The sequence below is a fragment of the Canis lupus genome, chromosome 24, assembly GCF_048164855.1.
Source record: "Canis lupus baileyi chromosome 24, mCanLup2.hap1, whole genome shotgun sequence".
Taxonomy (NCBI): Eukaryota; Metazoa; Chordata; class Mammalia; order Carnivora; family Canidae; genus Canis; species Canis lupus.
In genome coordinates this window covers 28,633,428-28,651,645 of record NC_132861.1, presented here as the reverse complement: position 1 = coordinate 28,651,645, position 18,218 = coordinate 28,633,428, and the positions used below count along the sequence as shown (strand labels likewise).

Below are 18,218 nucleotides of genomic sequence, written 5' to 3'. Positions count from 1 at the left end.
TGAAATGCAATGTTTATTAAAACATAATAATAACTGATCCCAGGAGCACCAGGGTGGCTCAGACAGTTAAGCCTCTGAGTCTTGGTTTTAGCTCAGGTTATGCTCTCAGGGTCATGGGATCAAGTCCCACATGGGGCGCCACACTCAGTGGGCAGTCTGCTTGAGGTTCTTTCTCACTTTCTCTTTCTCTCTGTGTCTCCCCCCAGTCACAAGCACATACTCCTATAAATAAATAAATAAATAAATAAATAAATAAATAAATAAATAAATAAAATCTTTAAAATAATAATAATAACAACTGGTCCCAGCACTTCACATGGTGTGACTTTGGGCAAATTATTTCCCTTCCCTAAGTGTCCACTTCTCATTTATCAAATGAGATAATGATTTGTACCCTGCAGAGATGATACAGCACATGTAAAATGCCTTTCTAACACAATGCCTAGCACACAATTAATGATCATTAAACATTTTTTAAAAATTCCATCCAAGAGACGAGATGCATTTATGAGTCAATAATAACTAGTACACATTCAAAATTTCCCAATTTCCCCCAAAATGTTCTTTAAGCTTTCTTTGTTTCTTTTTTTTTTTTTTTTCCTTCAACCTCAAGGCTCATATATTCTGTTTCCACTGCCAGGCCTCTTTACTGTCCTTTAGTCTAAAACAGACACCCCTTCCCACCATTTCCTCTTTCATGACATTGACACAAAGTGAAACCAGATTTTCTCAGGAGTCCAAAGAACGCAAGTTTCGTCTCCCATTCAAGTACTAACCAGGCCCAACTGTACTTAGTTTCCAAGATCAGACGAGATGGAGAGCATTTAGCCCTGTATGGCTGTACAGTGACCACCAGCTTCCTACCACTGTAGCAGCTGAAATCTGGCTAGAGTGACATGGCCATTTTTATTTGTAACCTCCTGTGATGCCATGCCATGCTTACTATGTGCTAGGCATTTTGCTATGCACAGTGTATACATTGCCTCTACATTTCACAGCAACCCTATCAAAACAAGATTATTATCTGTTTGACAGATGAGAAAACTGAGACTCAGAACAGTTAAGTAATTTGCCCAAACCCACAGCAGTCAGCAACAGAGCTGGAATTGAACTCTGGCCCCAAACTCAAGCACCTTCCCACACTGAAGTCCCTTTAGGGAACCCCCACCTACTAGGAGAGACTGACATGAAAACAAACCATTATAACAAGGAGACAAACAGGCCTACAAGGACAGGGGTCCCAGGTAGGGCCTTGGGGAGGAAGTGGATCCTGCAATAGTCACAGAGTGGATGGGCATCTTCCAGAAGGGGACAGGTACTGGCAGATGAGACTGGAAAGGAGGTCAGCACCAGGATGAGAAGGGTCCTGAAATTTCCATTCATTTACTCATTCATTTATTCATTCATCCATTCATTCAACAAGTGCTTAAGAAGATTCTACTAAGTGCCAGGTTTATCCTAGCTGCTAAGGATACTGCAGAGAACAAAATGGACAAAGACCCCTGTCCACATGGAACTTAACGATCTAATGGGGAAGGAGAGAGTAAGTGATAGAGATGGCTTTAAGTCTTACAGACAATAGGTTGCGAGCAAGGCTGCGGAGCTCTGGAGGCTGGCTGGTGGCATGGCAGACGAGGAGGAAGACCCTACTTTTGCGGAAGAAAGTGAAGAAATTGGAGGAGGTGCAGAAGGTGGACAGGGTAAAAGGAAGATACTTTTTTTCTAGGGCAGCCCGGGTGGCTCAGGGGTTTAGTGCCGCCTTCAGCCCAGGTCATGATCCTGGAGACCCGGGATTGAGTCCCACATGGGGCTCCCTGCATGGAGCCTGCTTCTCTCTCTCTGCCTGTGTCTCTGCCTCTCTGTATGTGTGTGGTGTGTGGTGTGTGTGTGTGTGTGTGTGTGTGTGTGTCTCATGAATAAATAAATAAAATCTTTAAAAAAAGGGAGAGAGAAACTTTTTTCTAAAGGATTGTGATGTATGATGTATGGGTTTGGGGATGACCAGAATCCTTATACTGAGTCAGTGGATATCAATGAAATGACTCATACTGACTTCCATGTCAACTGGAAGACAAGGTCAGGTACAAGTTGAAGATATCATTTTCTTGATTTGAAAGGACCTAAGGAAGTTTGCTAGGGTTAAAGACTTGCTTACTATGAATGAAGAATTGAAACGAGCTAGAAAAGCCTTTGATGAAGCAAATTATGAATCTTGACACTTTCTGTATTTTCTGAAGCTTATTATTTTCTGGGGAAACCATGTATAATAACTGTATATTTTCCACAGTAAGGTCCCAATATCTATCCATGTATATGCGAGATGGAGAAACACAAAGTTTTCAGCTTTTATCTTCAGGTCTTCAATTTTAGAGTGAAATTTGAGCCTTGAATTCCCTGCACTTATATGACTATACTTGAATTACTTGTTGGGTTTTAATGACCACATGTAAGTTGAAGTACCTTGCAGTTCCTTCTAACTTTGACTGTCTAAATAAGGAAGTAGTATTTATGCATTGAGTGTATTTGTGCCTTTGTAGGCTATATGATAGCTGTTTAATATATGAAATCTAAAGAGCATCTTTGATTATGATTGCTAAGATGTTTCGTGTATTCTAAAGTTTTTAGACAACGGAAGTCTAAGAAGTTATTAAAAGAGTGAATTGCTTTTTTTGGTTTGCTTTTTTTTTTAAAGAAGATAATACAAGAAAACAATAGTGTTTTGGAGGAATGTTTATCTGTCTTAAGATACTTGTTTTTTTAATATTCTTTAGCTTACAAGAATGATTTTTTGTTTGTTTGTTTTTTAAACTAAAAGTTTCATGTGAATTCTTCTGTATTGGAAGGCTTTGATTTAAAACCTTTGGACTTAATAATGTACTAGTTGTCAAGTTTTAAGAGAACTCATTTTCCTAGGTTAGATTACAGCTTCTAAAAATAAATGCTTTCAGTAGTAGAAGTGGTGTTACTTAAAAAGCTGATGGAAGGATAAGCATTTGGGATAGTGTTTTATTAACGTTTGTTAGTACTTGTTCATTGTGGAAATATGTACTCGACTAAAATCGTATATGGCTATGGAAACCACTTTTGTAGTTAAGGATACACAATTTTTGTGTGTATTTAGCTTATCGTATTAAATTCTTAAATTTAGATTAAAATAAGAAATAAAACTGCATTGAAGGGGATTACTGAATATTTCTCTTTGTGAAATAATGTTTTGTGTGCTTATAAACATAAATCAATCAGTATGCAGGAGAATTTCACTTTCTTAACCTGTTGATACAAGGAATAAAATGAAAAATTAGATTTAAAAAAAAGTGTTACAGACAATAAAGCAGAGAAGGGACAGGGCATACCTGAGTCAGAGGGTTGTGATTTTTAATAGATGGAGAGGCCTCATTGAGATATTTCAGTAAAGACCTGAAGGAGGGAGTGTAGGGGATGCTGGTGGTAAGAGTGTCGAAGAAGAACAGTCCAGTCAGAGATAGCCACCAAGGCAAAGCAGCCAGCTAAGAGCTGTACCCTGCTCTGGGGTCCACTAAGAGGCCCACATGATTCCAGAGAAGTGACATTCATATACCTAAAGCTGTGATGAAATGGTTCAGGCATGTTCATGCCAGGCATCATGCCGCCAGCTTTGGAACCATTCACTCCGTCAATGATAGAGGCCTTTAGTTCTGTTTATGTCCAGGAGTACCCAAGTGAGGAGAATGTGGAACATGGCATGCATGGCCTTTAAGCCTCTTTTAGTGCATGCGGAGAAATCCACCTACTTCAACTGAATCTACCTGCTTCACTGAGCCTAGAGTCAGCCCCTCACCACATCCCCACACCCTGCCCCTGACCACCAGCATGGGGACACAAGGGAAAGTAATGGCCCAGGCCAATTTGGAATCTGCTTAGGGAACTGCTGTGTGGGTAAATTACACCTGGCAAGTCACTATATGTGTCTGTGCCTCCATTTTCTCACCTGTGAAATGTGCATAATAATGACACCTATGAATAATGACACATAAGAAAGATTACATAAATTAACAAGTGAAAAGTATTCACAACACCATTTTCACATAGTAGAAGCTCAATAACTGAGCATCTGTCCATTATTAGTGTCGTTATAACCACTGCCGCTATTATTATTAGCATTGTTCTTGGGGGTAGCCCCAAACTATACTCTTAGTAGACCTAAGAGTTTCCAGCACCATAGCGGGAGGGAGGAGAGCTGGAAAAATGTAAGCAATGGGCAAGATATCCTCCCTTCCTGCCACGTGTCTTCCACTCCCCAGTTTAAATGCCCCTCTCCACGATCATCTCCTTCTTTTCCAATCTAGTGCCTTCATTTTTCTGGATTAACCTTGGTTTTGATAGTCTTCCCTAGTAACTCATCTGTATGTACATTAGCACCTCATTAATTACCACAAACATACACATTTTGCCTCATGTCGAGCCACTTCTAATCCATTGCCATAACAACACAACTCCATTCTAATAACTATCTGCGCTTCCAGGACACCTGCCATCCATGGCCTGGCTCACATGCCCTTGGGCCCCAGGAATGTGGCAATGCCTTGTTGAATTGCAGTGTTTTAGCTCATCAGAGCAATACAAGCTCTTCTACATCTTTGGACCACACCCAGCCTCAGTCTGAAGATAAAAATGTGAGGCCCAGAAAGGGGAAGTGAATTTCTCAAGGTCACACAGCAGAGTATGGGGGGGGGTAGTTGAAATGGGAACCTGGGTTTCTAAGTTAACACGTATTACGTGCTTACTGTATACCAGGCAGTATACAGTATTTCATTTTCACGGTGACCTTAAGTAGCAGATGCCATGAATACCTCTGTCTTACAGAGAAAGACACCGAGGCTCAGCGATGTTACAGAACCCGCCCAAGATCTCCTGCTGTATGTAGGGAGATGCAGGAGGAGGAGGCTGAGAAGACTGATCTGATCTACCAGCTGGTGTTCTAGGGGTCTCTCCATCAAGGAGAAGGGAGGGCTGAGAGAGAGAGAGAGAGAGAAGGATTCAGCACAGCACCTCACAAGGTGAGGTTGAAAAATGCTGACTCTTGTGGCCAAAGAGGTGCTGGATCGGGAAACAAGTCTGTGTGTATTTATTTGAGATTCATGCTCGCGGTTCTCCAGCTGCCAGCCTGGAAGGGCTCAGTCTGGGGCAGCCTGGCAGAGGCAGGCTCCAGACGATCAAGGACTGACTTTCCTACCAGCACTTGTCACTCCAGATTCATTAAGAGAGACACTTAATATTTGGCCCCTTTTTGTGAAATCGCAGTGCCTGTGTCTGGCCCAGATCTGTGCTGCTGATGGGAACCATGCCATCCATTAATCCCTAACTAGAGTAGAGAAGAGTGTATCCCTGCAATTGGTATGGAAACCGGTGCCTGCATATTTATATTGATTCTCTACCCTTGCTTTGCAGAATGAATTAAACAAAAATCAAAACCCACTTCAGGCGGGTTCCTTAAGTAGGAGGGATTTGCTAGAGGAAGTCCAGGGGCCATAGAGGGACCTCTAGAATCAACCTGTTAAGGTTGACTTAACAGGGGCCGTCTACCAGCTGACCTGTACCCAAACCACTCCTGTGGGAGGTCCCTGTGAGGCCACCAACCTCCTCCAGCATCTGCGCTCCTCTTCCAACATCCAGGGCTGTAGGACAGACCCAACCCATCCCAGGCCGCTGCGTGAAAACTCAGCTTTGTCCAAATACTTCTTCACTCACTCAGCAGACAGGTCTAACGGGCCAGAAGGGATTTGTTAGGCTCTCCAGATCCATCATAATCTGAGTGTTTAAAGGTCCCCAAATGCCCATTTAGACAATCCACATTTTCTAACAGCTAGTAAATACTCTGGGACCGGGTCAGCATTTTTAAAGGTCCTTAAATAGCTCATTTGCATAATCCATATTTTCAGAGCCCCTAAGCATTTGTCCTACCTACATAATCTCAATCTTTATTATGCGTGAGGAAGAAAAGGCTCCCAAGGAGTGTAGCAGCCCTTCACATCCCTTCTGGGAGAATTGATTCTTGTTTTTTTTTAAATGACCACATTTTCAAAAGCAGGCACAGAGCTAACCACAAAAGGAAAATATTTAAAGTGAAGCTGTTAACCTGTGTAGGCCTGCAAATGTTCTTTCCTTGAAGGCAGAAATCCCCTGCAGGCTCCCAAGGATACTAATTACACAACTGGCCCCTGCAAATACTCCAATTAAGGTTGGAGGCCTCCCCCTCCCTCTTTCACCCATTTGTTCCCTCCTGGAGGCCACGTAAGAAGAACACAGGTTCACCTGAACATCTTTCTCAGTGTTGCTTTTCCAGCTGGGTCTTAGTTCAAAGCCTTCCCTGGGATTAAAGAAAGGCAATTTGCTAGGAGAAATTCGGGGGTCAGGACAGTGGGCCATTCAGCGTACATCCTGGGTAAAACTTTTGCCCAGTGGGCCATGGGAAAGTTGATTCCTACAGTTATCAGAAGAGAGGTCCAGGGACAGTAAGAAAAAGCCCCTATTAAGATAAATCCAAGGCAAGAAAGACCCACACTACTGTCCTTCTGCTTTCTGGGATGGAAAAATCATCTGTCCCATTAGGAAGGACATCCAAATTCTGAAACACCTGCCACCACAGGCAAAACACGGATGACCCTCCCCAACATAATGCTGAACTAAAGAAGTCAGGCCTGAAAGAGTCTGTATGATTCGGTTCCTACAGACTTCAGAATAGACAAAGTGACTCTATGATGGGAGAAGCCAGGATGGCCCTGGGGTTAGGGCCAGAAAGATGTGGGATATTTCCGAGGTGCTCATAATAGCTTGATCCAGGTGCTGTTTACCTGGTATGTTTACTCTGGGAACATGCACAGAGCTACACTCTTTTAAGGGGTGGGGGTGGGGATGTGCTCCAAATCCGTTTAGTTCCAGTTTCAACTTCCCCAGTTTCTTCTAGCACTGCACTTAAATCTCCGGGTGCTACCCCTTTATTTGTGCTCTTCTGGGCATATCCCAGATGCCCAGCTCTCTGTGAAAAGGAGTTCCTCATCCGAGTCCGGATTGCTGACTTAAGAAAGGTCTGGGGCGGGAGGGAGTATTCATAGGAACAAGGATGTCTCTCTCAATGGACTGGGGGTTTCTTTGCTGTTCTTTGCCCCTAAACTAGAGGAATGACAACAAAACTCCGCAAAGACTGATGTCTCCCATTTGAATGTCTTTGAAGCTGGGAATGGGCGCCAGGCCGGTGACTGAGTTTCTCCATCCTCAGGCAGGCTGCAGAACCCGCCCAACTTAAGACCCACCGTCAGGTCCTTCAGAGACCGACTGGAGCTCAGAAGCAGCAAGAAGAAGGAGGTAGAGAAAGCCAGGGAGGAGCTTGGGGGAGAGAGATGACAGGGTGGGGAGGAGGAGAGGAAGAAAGAGAATTGACCTGTACTGCGGGCCTGCTGGCTTAGGTCGGTGGCGATGCCAACAAGTCACACCCAGGGCTCTAAGCCTCCGCGCTTTCTGGCTGGGCCGCTGGGCGGGGGGGACTACGGGGGCAGAAGGACTCGACGATGCGGGGCCTGAGCTCCTTCTCGCGGCAGATCCTTCGCTACCACCCTGCCCCGCCTGCTCCCCCACTTGCCACCACTCCTCCCGACCCCGCCCCACCCCTCCGCCCGCCGTCTGGTGCCCCCTGCTCCGGGCGCCCCCTCAGAACCCACGGGCTAGGCCGAGGGACGCGTCCCCTGGCAACCGGGAATAGGGCGGGAGGCTCGGCAGAGAGCGCGGTTTCGGGGTGGGACCTTCCTCCACCCCGACGGCGGCCCCTGCGCACCCAGCCCGGGAGGGTGAGGGTTCGCTCGGCGCAGCCAGTCGGCGCCGTGGGGGCGGGCGGGCGTGCGCGCGGGGCGCGGGCCCAGGACCCCTGGGGAGAGTGGGCGCGGGGCGCGGGCCCGGGACCCCCGGCGAGAGTGGGCGCGGGGCGCGGGCCCGGGACCCCTGGGGAGAGTGGGCGCGGGGCGCGGGCCCGGGACCCCTGGGGAGAGTGGGCGCGGGGCGCGGACCCGGGACCCCTGGCGGGCGTGGGCGCGGGGCGCGGGCCCGGGACCCCTGGGGAGAGTGGGCGCGGGGCGCGGACCCGGGACCCCTGGGGAGAGTGGGCGCGGGGCGCGGACCCGGGACCCCTGGCGGGCGTGGGCGCGGGGCGCGGACCCGGGACCCCCGGCGAGAGTGGGCGCGGGGCGCGGACCCGGGACCCCTGGGGAGAGTGGGCGCGGGGCGCGGACCCGGGACCCCCGGCGAGAGTGGGCGCGGGGCGCGGACCCGGGACCCCTGGGGAGAGTGGGCGCGGGGCGCGGACCCGGGACCCCCGGCGAGAGTGGGCGCGGGGCGCGGACCCGGGACCCCCGGCGAGAGTGGGCGCGGGGCGCGGACCCGGGACCCCCGGGGAGAGTGGGCGCGGGGCGCGGGCCCGGGACCCCTGAAGGGCGTGCGCCCGGGGCGCAAGCACAGCGCGCCCCCCGCCCCTCCCCGAGCCCTGCGCACCCGGAACCTGGAGACCCCACCGCCCGGCTCGGCCCAGCGCCCGGTCGCCTGCGCCCGCGCGCCCCCGCCCCCGCCCCTGGGTCGCCCGGGCGGTCACCAGGCAGTCCCCGTCCGCGCCCCGAGAGCGCCGCCCGCCGGCTGGTCGCGGGGGCACGCAGCCCTGGGCGGGGGCGTTCCGAAAGCCCCCGCCTTCCTCTCCTCGGCGGGGAATGACATCATCCCCCTGGAGCCGTCGCCCCCAAGCCTTCGCCTGCTGCGTCCGAGCGCCACCGAGGGCGTCCCTGCCTGCTCTCGGGCCCCTCTCCTCCACACCCCCGCTCTGAGCCCGCGTAGCTTTGCACCCCGGGCCTCCCCATCTCTTCCCGAGCCCAGCCTGCGAGGCCCAGAGCCAGGCTAGCCTCCTTTGCCTCAATTCTCTCAGTTCCTTCCTAGCTTCCACTTCCTCTCAGACCTTCCAGCGCCCTAATTCCTGAGCAGACCACCTTTCAGATGCTAATAGGATAAATGGATAGACACACATAGATAATAGATTCATATAGATGATAGCTGGACATATGGGCAATAGAGGTAGATAAATGATAGATAAGGATAGAGATATATAGAGAGAGAGATGGATAGAAAGATGATGGATGGATGGATGGATGGATGGATGGATGGATGGATGGATATATAGACGCACAAATATATACAAAAAACCCGGGACTCCAGTCTGGCCAGGCCGGTACCCAGGCTCTCACAACCTACTCCATGGAAAGGAAGCTGCAGGATCCCAGCTGCATAAATGTGCGAACTGTAACGTGCCTCGAGTAGTTTTGTCTGAAAACCCAAGTTCTGCTTGCAGATGGCTTGAGCACAGCTCCAATCCTGCTGGGCTTGCCTACTAGCATTGCCAGACTAATTCGCCCATTCTTTCAGTAAGCATCTGCTGACCTACTGTGTAGTCACATGCTGCTGAGTCCTGTCAGCCAGAGAGCAACAGGGTGTGTGCGGACTTGCTAGGGGCTGACATTCTGTCATCAGATCCCCGCACACTAACTCCGTGTGATAGGTGGCCCAGGACAGGTGATGGATGGAGAATTAGGAAACACACAGGAAGGAAAGCATTTGACCTGGGTCTTGAGAAATAGGTTGGGGAGAGTCCCGGAAGGAAAGGCATTTCAGAGGTACCAGGATGTACCCTGTACATAGGAGTACAGGGTGGTAGGCCTGGAACGGGGCGGGAGGATCAGTTTTGCAGGACTGGACGGCCCAGAAGGTAGTGCACCGTGCTCAGAGAAGAGCAGGGAGCTGGCTCAGGCCAGATTGAGAGGGGCCCCAACCATCAGCTTAACTCATCAGAGTCCTCTGCTAGACCTGTCCCCAGGCACCTAAGGTGACATAAGTGAAACCTCAGGCTCTTGGCCAGATCTTCAAACTATGGACACGTGACAATAGAAGCGCTGATCAGCCCTCTTAAGGGAGGCGCTCCAGATGTCAAAGGGTTACACTGCTGTCAGCAGGCCTTCCATCTGCCGGGCCTGAATCCCCCCACCCACCCAGGACTGCCTCCCCCTCAGGGTGACTCAGCTCATGGCTCACTTCCTGCCACCAGCTGAGATGTAATTGGTTACCATAGTGATCCCAAGGCTCCAGTTCATACCTATCTTTCCTGGGTGTCTAAATGGCTCCTGAAATGAACACTGGGGCACAGCTGCTCACCTGCGGAGGTATTTGACAGGCAGCATCTCTGAGCCTTCTTGCCCTGCATGAACTCAGAATGGGGGCGATGGTAGGAAGGGGGGACCTCATAACAGATGTCTCCACCATGGGGATGCTAGGCTGGTACTTCTCTCCATAAGATTCAGGTCTCCAGAGGGAGAGGAACAGAAACAGGGAGGCAGGGACTAGAACGACCATCAGGGTTTAGTGTCTGTGGAAAACCCAGGACTTTCCACTACTCCAGGTCGTGACACATAGGTACCCTTCAAGAATACACATGGGAGAAAGGTACACTTTTTTGTCCAATGTTATCATTCTCATCAAAGTTACACACACACACACACATGCACACACACGGAGTGCCATAATACTATTCCTGAAATGTGGTCTTTTACTCTCCTGCCCCAAACCTTCAATAGCTCTCCAGTGCCAGGAAGGCCAAACTCCTCACACTGGCCCAGCCTCCTTTTAATCTCTCTCTCATGATCTGGCTAGTAACCATCCTTGCTGCCCCTGACAGTCCTACCGCCACAGCCTCAGCAAACTACTTCCTGCTTCCCACAGGTGTTCCAGCTACCGTGCTTATGCCAAGCTGACCTTCTGCCTGGACTGCCTCTACTCCATGCCCATGAACCCAGGTCACCCTCAGCCTCAAGGCTCAGCCCCAGTCCTCAGGCTTCCTCATCTCTGTCTTACCCCCAGTTAAAAGGTTGAAATCCCTCCTTCCCTCTTCCTGGTTTCATTTGCTGGACCCCTGTTAGAAAAGACAATCTGCCATGAATTATGTAGACTTCAGCCTATCTGTCACCCTCCCATGGCACATGGATTTGTTTATTTTGGTGTCCCTTTATTCCAGAGAGGGCCTAGCATGGAACCAGAATTAAAATGAATTGCACAGCACTGATTCACTCTCCCTCTCCTCTCTGTGTTGGTTCTGAAGAGCTTCACCAGAGATAAATGAGGAGACAGACCCTGGAAGGGCAGTCATTGTGCACCCACCCATGGGAGTTTCTCTCCCCTGGTAGAGAGGTGGGATGCCAAGAGCAGAGGGTCCAGATCCTTCGCCTCTGGACTTCTGGACCATTCCCCCTTCAAAACGATACTTCCTTCCTGCCAGCTCTTTAGAGTTGCAGCAGCCCAAAGGGGAGATGGATTTCTGGGCCTTCTTCTCTGGAGATGGAGACAGGGCTTCCTGACATCCGGCAAAGGAGGCAAGAGACTCAGTAACAGGCTCTGAAACATGCAGATTGTGCTGTAGCTACTCCTAGGCCCAGCTCGGGGCCCAGAGTTCACCTAGTGGTCGAGTAAGCAGCGCTTGGCGGCAGGCTCTGGCTTCCAGGACGTGACTGACTGAGGCTGCGGTTCAGAACCCTGCCAGGCCCCAGCCGAGCTTGCAGACACAGCCCGTGCAGGCAAGGCTAACATGGTTAATTGGTTCCAACCTTCAGCTAAGAGTACAGCATTGATCGAGTACCCGTGGGGCTCAGAAGCTGTGACCTCTGAGGATTCTTTACTTCCTTATAAGCTTGAACCCAGAAAAGAGAAATCCGATCAGAGGTCGTGGTGTTTACTTCCAGCTGGGCCAAAGTGTGGCAGAAAGGCAGTGGGTTATAAATAGTGGAGAAACAACTACGGAGAAATCAATGGAGATGAGAGAAGAAGGCTCTCTTCCCCCTGGCAGGGCATGGCAGGGAAGAGCCAGACCTAGTTAGAGCAGATGACAGGAGACAATGGGCCACCTTCCTGCTCAGCCCAGCCACAGTCCACTCGCCTGTCTCAGAAGGGCTCGCACCTGCCCTGACTCCTGGAGCACAGGCGCTTACTGGATGGAAATGAGATGAGGGGACTTCAAGTGAAGGTCTCAGGAGCTGAGTTTGGACTCTTGGTGGAGTCAGGGGTCAGCCCCAATCGGTGTGACTGAATGCAGGAAGCGGGTGCCGTCTGCACACACCACACCCAGAAACCTGGGCCCATTCTCCAGTCATTCCTCTATCCCTACAGAAACTCATCCACACATGCAGTCACCCAAATATCTAGGCATGCAAGAATTAATTCAACAAATAGGAATTTGTTGAATTAAGAGTAGGAGTCCCTACTCTGTGCCAAGGCCCGTGCTAAGTTCTGTGTGACTTCTCCTGTAAAATGGTAGTAGTAGTTCTACCTATGACCTGTGCTTCATAGGGCATTCGTGATAATCAAATGAGAAAGCCTGTGAAAAAAAAAAAAAAAAAAGAGAAAGCCTGTGAAGCGTTAAGCCCATGCTGGGCAGTTTGGCTTGACAGGGAGGAGCCCTTTGGGTGCTTCCAAGAGAGTCTCTAAGGGACTCCTTCCCCCCTCTCGGTCCTTGTAATCCCAGCCAAGGAGCCCTCTATTGACATTATTGGCTAGTTTTTCAGGCCAACTTTGTACTTTCTCCTAATATGAGGATTGAGGATATATTTTTGACATCCTTCCAAAAGTATGCTCCTCCCAAACTTGTGTATGACCCCAAGCAGGTCAGTTGACCCCTCTGTGTGTCTTTTCTCATTTGTAAACTGGGCATAGTACAAGTAATTATCTTATAGGATCGCTGTGAGGATCTGAAGAGTTCACTTACACAAAGTGTTCAGAACTGCCGGCACACAGTAGGTACTATGCAAGGGTGAGCTACTTATCAACATGACCCTATCTGCCTGTAGGAAATTAGGATTCACGCTCACCTTTTATCAAGGACCTCAGGGAGTCTATTGGACAAATGCTTCCACCATCAAGCCCTAGTCTCCCCAGGTCTTAACCCACCTCCATACAACAGCTTCCTTGTGGAGAAGATGCAGGTCCTTTCTTATAAGTTCAGACTAGAGACTTTAGAGTCTCACAGGGGAGGGAAGGGATAAGTAAAGAACACTGTATTTGCTCTTCCTACAATCTGGTGGCTGAAAAGTCTGGATTTTCATTGTGATAAGGAGAAGAACAAGGCATACAGCTAACATGACTGGCAGCTGAGGGTTTCTAGATGCTGCAAGCTTCCATTACCTTCTATCAGATTAAGGATGCTCTTAGTATCAAACCTTTAGGCAGAGACACTGCCGTGTTTAAGTAATAGTTTCCACTCACAACACAAATATTAATCGATCATTATTCTTTTCTTCAGAGCCTAGCATAGTTCATAGTAGCTCCTGGTCTTCTGCCCCCTCTCAAGCAGAAAAACAGTCCCCGCTCAACAGGAGTGATAGGAAGCTGTGACTGGGAGCCCAAGCAACATCATTTAGGATCCTCAAAGCTCCAAAGTGCATGGAGACTTTGTTGTGAAGCACATCAGAGTTCATGATTGCTGTATATTCTTGGTCTTGCTGTACTTTTAATTCCAACGAACAGCCAAACAGAGCTTCACATCTTCCCTTCTGTTTTATTCTATGTTAAGCCTTAACCAGCCTCCAAAGATACCACCAAGATAAGGCACAATCCCTGCCCTCAAGGAACAATTAGGGTCAGCCTAACTCCTTGAACTTGACCTTGTTCCACATGGACCTCTTTCCTTCTGCCAGTGTCCCTCACACCACCATGGCTGGCTAGTACTAATGACTACTTCTGTGTTCCCAAGCATTTCCATATAGCCCCTGCCTCTAGCTGAGCACTGGACCGGACACTGCAGAAAACAAAGAAAAGAGAGCCACCAGCTAGCTGTAAGGAGCCCACAGCCCACTGCAGAGCTTTGCAAGGAAGGTAGCCAAAACAGGCCCTGTCTTGGAAAGCTTGCAGTCCACAGGCAGCATGTCCTAGACAGAACAGCCCCCTCTTTAAGAGTGCAACGTTTTTCACGCATGTGATTATGACATGTAACGGACAGTAGAAGCCAAAAGCACAAGCAGTCTAGAAAAAGGCGCAGTAGAGCAGCATTCCCATCAGCACTCCTGGAGAAGGCCAGAGGGTGATGACTAAGCCCACCATCCTGCCTATGTTACCATGACCATGACCCGGAGGGCATCTTTAAACATGGACTCTGGTATTTGTGCTGTGAGTTCAGTAAACCAAAACTCTCTTGATGAGAAGTGGCCAAATGGTCCGGGGGTCCAAGGCAGAGCATCCACCATGTGCATGTGCAACAGCACATTATGACATTTGGCCAACACCAGAAGTCAGATCCTGGACACGATGGGGGCAAAGACTGAGCATCAAAGTGCCAAAGTGGGTCATCCCTCCAGGGATGGAGCTGGTGCTCTGAGCAGAGAACTCATGTGCTTCCACCTGTTATCTTCTTCAATCCTTACAACTAGAACTAACATTGATGATTCCCCCTTTACCGATACAAAAACAGGTTCAAAAGGGTTACCTTGCCCACTGTGTGTCAGTTGGTAAGTAGTAGAACCAAGACCCAAGTTTCTTGTTCCTAAAGCCTGGGCTTTGTCACTTATAGGGTGCAAGCCTACAGCAATAGATAATTTCCATTTCTATATTTGTTATTAATATTTAATCAGTATTTAATCCATCAGGCACCTCTGAAACACCCTCGCTGTCCTAGGGCTGCAGCCAGGTGTCTCTAACCCGAGGCTTCCCAGATTTGGGCTCCTGCTTTCACAGCCCGTGGCAAAGTGCCACTCCTCTGCGCTGACTGTACAGCGCTCCCGGTTACCCCGCTGAGGCAATTTCAGCTCCAATTTGTTGAAACTCCAGACCAAAGGCTCAGCCTCAGCCTCTGATGTGCTGAACAAAAACCAGAGACAGGAACTTGTCTCAATCAGTGAGTCGGGATGAGCTGTGAGAAAGTGCCGGGGCGGGAAGGACGGCTCGCCCTCAGGTGTGGTGTCCCCATTTCTCAGGCGCCCAGCGCCCTCAGTCCCCACCTCGCCCTCGCCGCTGCCAGGACCCCTGCGCTCTGATCCCTGGCGGACCCCCACCCGCCTGCAGACCCCCTGCACCTCGCAGGCCCCAGGCCCCCCAGGCCTCTGATGCTGGTGGTCCAATAGGCCACTGTTTGAGAAACACTGCAGGGGGTGGGGGAGGCAGAAGCCTAGGCTGGGGCAGGAGGGGGTGTGGGAGTGGGGGTGGTTGGGGTCTGCGCTCCTGCAGGTGGAGATTACTTGATAGAGAGAGAGATGCTTTCCATCTTAGAATCTGAGATGGTGTCTTGGGGATAAGGGTGGTGGAAGAGGCAAAAATATTTTCCAACCCCCTCCCCCCCCATTTAGGGTTGAGGAAACCCACAAGCAGAGAAGGGCCTATGCCCTCAGTATCTTTTAGAACTGCTTTTTCTGCCAGGTAGCATTTCCCCCCAAGGTACCGGCTGCACAACGACAACTTCCTCCAGCCGAGAAGTTCTATACTTACTAAGACAGGTGTGCGCGTATGTGTCTTTTTCTGCATCCAAATGTTTACTCCTTTTCTGATGTCACCACTTTGGGTTGTTGACTCCTGTCCCACCAGCCTCTGCCTCTGGGTGACCTGGGACAACTCACGCAGCTTCTGATGGGTCTCCTCACCAGTGAGATGGGCATAAGACAAAACCTGGGTCATAGGGGCGCTCCAAATATTAAAGAAGGTAATTCAGGTAAAATGCCTACTAGAGTTTCTACCACATTAAAAAACAAAACAAAACAAACAAACAAACAAATAAAAACAATAGCATGAGTTGGCCATCATTGTTATTAATGAACTCAGGCAGCTCTCCTTACCATGTATGTGGCTCTCCTTAGCCCCTACCACCTGCTGTGGTTGGCCAAGGACTTCACCCATTTCCATGCCAGCCCCACCACACTCTGCCCTTGGGACCAAATTACCTAGACTTCTTAGAGGTGCCCTCCCTCCTTCATTTCAGACACCTGGCCCCTGGCTGGCTGCCTAAGAGATGTGGAAGAGAGTCTCCAGTTGATGCCTCTTAAAAAGACAGTACACAGGGCGGGAGTTGTGAGCCCTGGGGAAGCCAGCCCTGGACTGTCCCTTCTTCCCCAAGGTTGCAGGCGTTATTAGTAGCAGCTGTGGCTGGCCCAGTCACATGGTGCCACTAAGCTGGTCAAAGCCTGCTCCCTAACCTCAGCTGTCTCAGAGTCCCTGTGGCTCACAGTAACCAAAGCCTGCAAGGGAGGCCAGGGGGTCAGATCTCCCCGGGGAAGAGGGCTGGGACATTGAACAGGGAGAACAAGGTGCTCCCACCTTCCACAAGGCCTTTGAGCTGATCGGAGCATGTCACGTCATGCAGGGGTTAGACAGGATTTATTTCATTAGAAGTTCAAATGCCTGTGACAAATTTCCAGACACTTTTGTTCCGGCCCCATCTCCCAAACACACACCCATCTGTCGGAACCGTGTGCTCACCTCTGCCAGATTCATGTCTACTCAAATAAAAACTTCAATTCGGTGGTTACATTTGATGTCCCTGCTGCCTTTCAACACATTTTTACATAATCTGACTTTAGAGCCTTCCTTTATAATATGCTTCTCTTCTAAAAGGAACCGATACTTTGGTTGATGGGAGTCTATTAAAAAAAAATGCCTATTGAATACCTGCTAGGACCAGCCAGGAGCTAGACATTTGGAGTGCAGGGAGGAGCGGCGGGGGATAGAAGGGTGCCCAAGACACATCCTTTCCTTCCAAGAAGCTTCGAGTTGGGGCAGCGTGGGAGGGTGGGGGAGACAGAGATTCACGCAACTCATCCCAACACATGCCAGGCTTCGTAAGCACTCTGAAAGAGGTGAACGCAAATTGCTTCAGGAACGGAAGACTAATTCCTGCGTTTGCATGGGCCTGTGATTGCAAGCTTGCGGATTCGAGAGTTAGAATTTATGAATATACAATCGTGGTGCGTGAAATAAAGCTCTTGATCTAATAATACTAACACATGCTAGATAGAGTGTGACCAGATGAGTAATTAGTGAAGCTCTGGGGTGTGATATTGTTATCTGCCCTTGTAGAGGGAGGGATAGAAACCACCTACATTTGTCAACAGCAGTGTTCTCCGGTGTGGCAACCTCAGGCTGCACGTGGCTGGTGAGCACCGGAAATGTGGCTGGTCCCCACTCAGATGTGCCATGAGTGGTAAGCCCACATCAGATACCAGACTTAGTACGAAACATTTAAATATCTCAGGAAGAAATGTAATATTGATTACACATTTAGATGATAATATTTCTGATAGATATTGGGTTAATAAAACATCACGATATATACGTTAGTAAAATTAATTCCACCTAATTCTTTCTAGTTTTTTTTTGAATGTGGCTACTAAAAATGTAAACTCCCAGGCATGGTTTATATTTTTGGGCTACATTATATTTCCATCAGCCAGGCGCAGGTCTAGAGCATCATTTAATACCCACAGGTCTCCAAAGTACCCATTAGCCCCATTTCAAAGACAAGCTAACCAAGGATCAGAGAAGTGGTGAACTGCCTCAGGTCATACACATTAGGTATCATGAATCATCTGGGTCCCACCTGCTTCCTCACCTGTGACACACAGCTTGTGCCTCCTGATGCGGTATAGTAAGAGCAGGACAATGCATTCTCAACTATCAAGTGGGGGCCATTATACACTAAAAGTAACCCCTCATCCATTGCCTTCTACTTTCAATATCCACTCATAGTTACAGCTCCCGAGGCTGGGCTGAGAGCCCCCTCCTCCCTGGTGCCACCCCACAGTCTGTCATCGCCTGGCTCATCCCACACTCCTGTATTGTGGTGACCCATCGTGGCTGCTACCGACACAAAAGTGGTTCCTGAGGGCACAGGGGGACCTTCCTCCCTGTATTGCCTATGCTTGACACTGCAGCTCCTGAACAGTAAATTCTCAAATGATTGCGTCATCAATCCACGACTTGCAATGAGGACTGGGCTCCTGCACAACCATGCTACTTTCTTGTTAAATAGCTGACTTTATTTTTTAGAGAAACTTCAGGTGCACAGTAAAATTGAGTGGAAGGTACAGAGATTTCCCCTATATCCTCTGCCCATCCTCCCCCACACACAGCTCCACACCATCAACATCCCCACCAGGGTGTACATGGTACATGTGCTACAATTGATGAGCCTACAC

At 49.4% G+C, this 18,218-nt stretch overlaps 1 protein-coding gene and 1 pseudogene across 1 annotated transcript in view; one reads left to right on the top strand and one right to left on the bottom strand.

Moving 5' to 3' along the window:
- The window catches only part of XKR6 (XK related 6), a 319,189-nt gene that overhangs the window by 109,569 nt on the left and 191,402 nt on the right, over positions 1–18,218 (bottom strand). The window lies entirely within an intron of this gene.
- Positions 1,625–2,234, top strand: LOC140615933 (transcription initiation factor TFIID subunit 13-like; annotated as a pseudogene).